Source organism: Salvelinus sp. IW2-2015, linkage group LG25 (assembly GCF_002910315.2).
Source record: "Salvelinus sp. IW2-2015 linkage group LG25, ASM291031v2, whole genome shotgun sequence".
Lineage (NCBI taxonomy): Eukaryota > Metazoa > Chordata > Actinopteri > Salmoniformes > Salmonidae > Salvelinus > Salvelinus sp. IW2-2015.
This window is the reverse complement of record NC_036865.1, coordinates 1,506,979-1,513,386: the sequence shown is the minus strand read 5'-3', so window position 1 is coordinate 1,513,386 and position 6,408 is coordinate 1,506,979. Positions and strand designations below refer to the sequence as shown.

At 45.8% G+C, this 6,408-nt stretch overlaps 1 protein-coding gene across 8 annotated transcripts in view; it reads left to right on the top strand.

The window, feature by feature from the left end:
• The window catches only part of LOC111951954 (fibroblast growth factor receptor 2), a 117,203-nt gene that overhangs the window by 88,035 nt on the left and 22,760 nt on the right, over positions 1-6,408 (top strand). The window lies entirely within an intron of this gene.

Below are 6,408 nucleotides of genomic sequence, written 5' to 3'. Positions count from 1 at the left end.
TCTAAGATACTGTCAACAGTAGTTTCGTATTCCACTCAGCAACCTTATTAACATTCATTTTCACCTAGAGGCTGCTCGCATACTAATCGTGGACTCAGTCAGGGTAGTACTACCCAAAGTGCCACACGCCACTATTTGTTCCAAACTCTGGACACCGCCAGGTTAGTGTTTACTTCCTGCACGTATTACACCCACTCTCTCTCCTCAGGTCCTCTCTTCGTATCCAGTCTTTACTTTTAGGTGCAGATGTGCACTGCGCAGGTTTTCTCCTCGAGGTACCTCCAATCCGTTTACTTCGCACCGTGCTTACCGAGTGGCTCCTGTGTGCCAACTCCTTCTGTTCCACTCCAATGGCTCCTACCGCAGATGGTCTACCTATAAGCCCGTTGTTGCAGCCCAGCGAGGCGAAAGCCAGAGAACCAACTTATCTCTGGCTCATGCACTTGGAGGCAAAGCAGAGGGCTCTCTTGGTCCTCTTCAACCCACTCGTGACTCCCTAGTCGCATTCATCTCCTACTATTACCTCCACCTCTGTAAAGTATAGAGTACTGCTAACGCCCTGTTCGCCCTGCTTATATATCCATTCTACTCACTATCTACCTCATGGCTCAGAACCTTAATGCTTGTTCTCTGAAAAACACGCCGATTCTGGCAAACCAGATGGGCATATAGCATCTAGTGAGGTGCTTGTGATGATGTAGTCTAGGATAGAAAATACTACTTCTCTATTCTTAGTCAACAAGGATTCGCTATTAAAAGGTATGTGGCACTCGGGCGGCGGCAAAATATATGTTAATTTAAGACGGTTTCCTATAAGCTGTCGTGCTCTCATACCCTTTCTCACTCGAGATGCTCTAACCCTGGTCTGGGAAAGCTGACTACTGGCCGGGTTCCCAATCTAAGGGCACCTACTACAAATAATATTGTAATAGATGGTATCCGGAAAGTAATAGTGCATAATGGGCTGAGACATCTAGAGACCAAAAGTTCTAACTTGCGGGTGAGGAAGGATATTATTCCTGATGATGGACTCTGAGTTGTTTTGGGACTGGATGTGTCGAGAGCTGATCAGATATCATCGAAGAATGGAATATTTCGGGGAAGACTAATGGCGGATGGGATCAGTGGCCTCAGTGAAGCGAAAAGGTGCCCTAAAGCCTCTTTCCCAACGGGAGGAAAAGCTCAGGTCTATTACCGCTTTGGTCACTCTCACTCCCTGTGCAAGGAAGTAGAGCCTTGGCGAGGGCCAAGGACGGAGGTGGCCAGACCTGAGTGCTTGAGTTGGGAGTTAGGGTGTGAGCATAGCTGAAGGTAGGGTGGGCCTTTCTTCCTTGCTGTTCCGTAGGTAGCGAAAATGCCTTGTAGTGGATGCGAGCTTCGGCTGGAAGCCAGTGGAAGTGTGCGGAGAGCGGGGTGAATGGAAGTTGAAAAAGTGCAGGGTTTGATGGCACAAGCAGGGGATCCAGACCAGCGGGTTGGCAGAATGTCAGAAGGGAGAGGAAAGTGCCTGGATTACGGACCTGTCCGTTTTTCCTGTTGTGAATTTGGTCGTACTCTACGGATTGTTGTAAGAGGATGAACTGCAGGAGCGGGTCACTCTTTGATGTTTGATAGAGAAGAAGGCGTGTCGGTAAGGTCTTTGCACTCTGGGAGGCGACACTGGGTTGTCAGCCTTGATGGAGAGGTTTGAGAGGCAGGCTTACCAGGAGGGGAGAGTTCCGTCTTGTCAAGGTTGAGTTGAGGTGGTGGCGAATCCAAGTTGAGATATCTGGGGGGGGTGATAGCAGAGATGGAGAGACATGTGAGGATATGATGGAGCCGAGTGACTTGGTTGTATAGACAGAAGAGGAGAGGGGCTAGACGAGCCTGGGGGACACCAGTAGTGAGCGTACATGGATTGCAAACAGATCTCTTCACGTCACTGGTCGGAGCGGCTGCAAGTATGATGATCAGAGTGTGCCATTGGACCCACGAGAGGGTGGGAAATGTCTGATTGTTAGATTACGGTTAGCTTAGGAGGATGAGAACGAGGAGAGAGTAGCTTTGCGTGCGGAGAGCCTCCATGACACAGAGAAGAGCAGTCTTAGGTTGAGTGACCATCTTGAGCTGACTGGTTAGCGGTAAGAAGATCATTTGAGAGAGATAAGGAAAGTTGATCAGAGAAGCCGCTAAGTGTTTGAAAGAAAATGGAATAGAGACTCTCATAGCTCTCGATGTCAGATGAGTCGAGTGTTGATTTCTTGAGAAGGGGAGCACTGAGCACTTTGAAGTCGAGGGGATGCAGAGGGTGGTCAGGGGATGATTTGATGAGGAGGGAGGTATTTGGGAGAAGGTCTCCAGAGATGGTCTGGGAAGGGAAGGGGGGTGGGGTTGGGTGGCAGACCTCTGTTGAAGGATGTATCTGGAGAGAGAGGGGAGAAAGAGGTAAGAGTGGGTAGTTTGAGCTAAGTGGACTCAATAAAGGCTTAGTGAATGAGTAGCGGATGTCGTAACTTTTTGTCAAAGTGGTTGAAATGTCCACAGAGGGGAGAGGGGGGGAGAGTTTCCTAGGGTTAAAGGCAAAGTTTAGAAATTTAGAGTGGTAGAAAGTGGCTTTAACAGCAGATAGAATAAGAGAAGGTAGAAAGGAGGGAGTGAAAGGATGATAGGTCCTCCGGAAGTTTCATTTTCGCTCAGCTGCCCGTAGCCCTGTTCTGTAAGCTCGCAAGGAGTCACTCAGCCACGGAGTAGGAGGGGAGGGCCGAGCGGAAAGGGGACAGGGCGAGTCATAGGATGCGGGAAGGGAGGAGAGTAGGGTCGAAGAGGCAGAATCGGGAGACAAGAGGGAGAAGGATTTAGCAGAAGGGAGCGATGATAAGATAGAAGAGGAGAGAGTAGTGGGACAGAGAGAGAGCAAAGATTGTGACGGCACATGACCATCTGGGTAGGAGCTGAGTGGTTAGGGTTGGTGGAAAGGGAGACAGAAAAGGAAACTAAGTAGTGATCAGAGACCTGGAGGGGGGGAGGGTTTGCAGTGAGATTAGTAGGTCGAGCAGCCTCTAGAAAAGTATAGGCTGAGATAAACTCTGCGTTCTTGACTGCAAATTGGCTGTTCCAAATGCTAACAGAGACCCGGAATTCCACATGGGTTGTAAAAGTAAAGGCTGAGATGAACTCTGCGTTCTTGACTGCAAATTGGCTGTTCCAAATGCTAACAGAGACCCGGAATTCCACATGGGTTGTGCACGCAGGGTACACTAAATTAGAAGGGTTGCAGCCAGGGTGTGTCTGTAAAGCCTACCCAGAGATATAGAAAACACACACATAGTTGACAAAGCTACAAAAGAGCAACATAAGAAAATCTAGGTAAGATACTCAAGTGAGAGAGTTGTGTGGCGCCTTCCTCGAACGACTTGGCATAACTGTCTTTGTTTTGGCGACTCTCTTTGTTTTGTGACAAAACTGACACGACCGCCGCTTACAGCTGCGACTGAGAAACCAGGGGAGACTGAAGAGCTAACACTGATTGCCTAGGAGAAGTGAAACCAGTCCCCCACCTATACAGCCACTGATTACCAAAGAAAGTCACACAGTTCCTGCCCCTTGAGCCTGGTTGATGTGTCAACAACTATCTGAAAATTATGATCAGTCAGCAGTTCACACACCAAGTAGATGGGAAGACAGGCAGCAGTAGATGGCCCTAGCTAGCAAAAAGACAGTACTAGACCACAACGGATAAAGAAAAAAATATACATACATATCACTCCTGGAGATATCAGGAGTCCTCTAGCTATAGAATGAAGCACGATTGTAGTGAAGTTCTTCAGGTTCAAGGACGAGCTTGAGGTTCTTGAAAGAGCGAAAACTCTTAAAGGGTCCAACATCTTCATCAATGAGGATTTCGCTGAGGCAGTCCACCAAAGAAGAGAATAACTCATGCCAGCTATGAATGCTGCACGAGAATGTGGGGACATAGCCTACCTGCAGTATGACAAACTGATTGTTCACCCTTCTCCCAAGGGCCTATGAGGAGTGACAGAAATACACCTTTGGGTTAGTAATCTCAGCCTCCCCCCACACACACACACACACACACACACACACTGACTATCTGCTGGTTCATGCTCGGACAATCAAATACTCTGAACTTACCAAAGAAAGGTCTGTTGATTGCTCATACAGTATGAATAAATGCAGTTTAGGTATTACAATTAATTAATTGTGCAGTCATACCATTTATGTATTAGCAATATCAGAGACTCATTTGAGGATGCAAACATCTCAAAACATGGATTATACACTGAGTGTACAAAACATTAAGAACACCTGCTCTTTCCATGACAGACTGACCAGGRGAATCCAGGTGAAAGCTATGATCCTTTATTGATGTCACCTGTTAAATCCACTTCAATGTAGATGGAGATGAGAGAGGTTCATTTTTATTTTTTTTGTCTTGAGACATCTATTGAATGGGTGAATGGGCAAGACAAAATATTTTAGTTCCTTTGAACTGGGTATGGTACATTTAGGAGGTGCCAGATGGACCGGTATCGAGAATGGTCCACTTCCCAAAGGACATCCGGCCAACTTGACACAACTTTGGGAAGTATTTACCACAGTTACCATTTCGATAGATGCATGCATCAGTACCTAGGCTGCAAAAATGTATTTACAAGGATATGTCCACTGTCAGCTGGCTACTGTAGGAAAGTTTTGTACACTCAGTGTATAATCCATGTTTTGAGATGTTTGCATCCTCAAATGAGTCTCTGATATTGCTAATACATAAATGGTATGACTGCACAATTAATTAATRGTAATACRTAAACTGCATTTATTCATACTGTATGAGCAATCAACAGACCTTTCTTTGGTAAGTTCAGAGTATTTGATTGTCCGAGCATGAACCAGCAGATAGTCAGTGTGTGTGTGTGTGTGTGTGTGTGTGTGTGTGTGGGGGGGGCTGAGATTACTAACCCAAAGGTGTATTTCTGTCACTCCTCATAGGCCCTACTGTAACGATGTGCACAGAGTCAGGAAGCAAGTTCAGGGAGTGAGTGTTTTAATAAAATTAACATAATACAAACCAAGAACCTCGAACAATGAATAGACATGAAACAGAAACAATGACACCTGGGGAAGGAACCAAAGGGAGTGACATACATAGGGCAGGTGAGTCCAGGTGAGTCTGAAGACGCGCAGGTGCGCGTAACGATGGTAACAGGTGTGTGCCATAACTAGCAGCCTGGTGACCTAGAGGCCGGAGAGGGAGCACACGTGACAGTTACAATCTAATGAAACATTTGGTACATAAACAGGATCCTTTTAGCCCYTATGTGTCATCCTATGAAGTGGACGTTATGTTGCGTAGTGTTGCGCACTAGTCTCCCTCTCATTTCAGTAGATATATTTTGCCGTAATGATCTGGCAACATGCAACAAGGGATGTAGCCTACAGTCAGAGAGGGAAGATGGACAATGTTGATTGGCAGGTGAAATTATGTCCAATGGGGTTGCAAGGTAAAAGTGGGACTGGGATGTGGGATTAGGTCGGCTCCTTGCTTGGCAGAGATCTCAGAAAAGGTCAAATTGTGAACCCGCGACCCAAATTGATCACATAGAATCTAGTATTTTCGCTGTTATATTTTTCGTAGATTGGTGTTATTCTACAAAGTTCTATCTAGCGCTYCAGTGYGTGGGAGGGCTGTGACAGATGATTGGCTAAAATGTATGGATGACASGAAGTTAGTGGGTGCAGTGCTAGACTTTAGTGCTGCTTTTGATGTAATTGATCATGAACTGTTGCTAGGTAAACTCAAATGTRATGCTGCTCTATTCTGGATGGTAAGCTATCTATCCAGGAGAAGGCAAAAAGTATTATTTAATGGTAGCTTTTCGAACAGTAAAGATTTACACTGTGGTGTTCCTCAAGTTAGCTGCCTAGACCCACTTCTTTACTAATGATTTACTGTACCCTCAGTAATGAATAAAGCAAGAGTGGTTATGTATCCTGATGACTCTACAATGTATGGCGCTGCATCAGCATATAATGAGTTAACAAATGTACTGAACAAAGAACAGTGTCTGAGTGGGTTAACGTTAACAAATTGGTGTTGACTATTTCCTCAAACAAAATGTATTGTATTTGGTCCAAGATAAATGCTTGCTGGTGACCCTCAGTTAAACTTGTCGATGGATGGGTTGCCTGTGGAACAAGGTGATAAGACCAAACTGCTTGGTGTCACATTGGACGCAGCTCTATCCTGGTCTGAACATATAGATAACCTTGTAATCGAAATAGGTAGGGGCATTGCTATAACAAGAAAATGTTCTGAGTATGTAACATCCAGCGCTCTTAATCAGGGAATTCAAAGCTTTGGTTCTATCACACCTAGAGTACTGTCCAGTCATATGGTCATCTGCTGCAAAA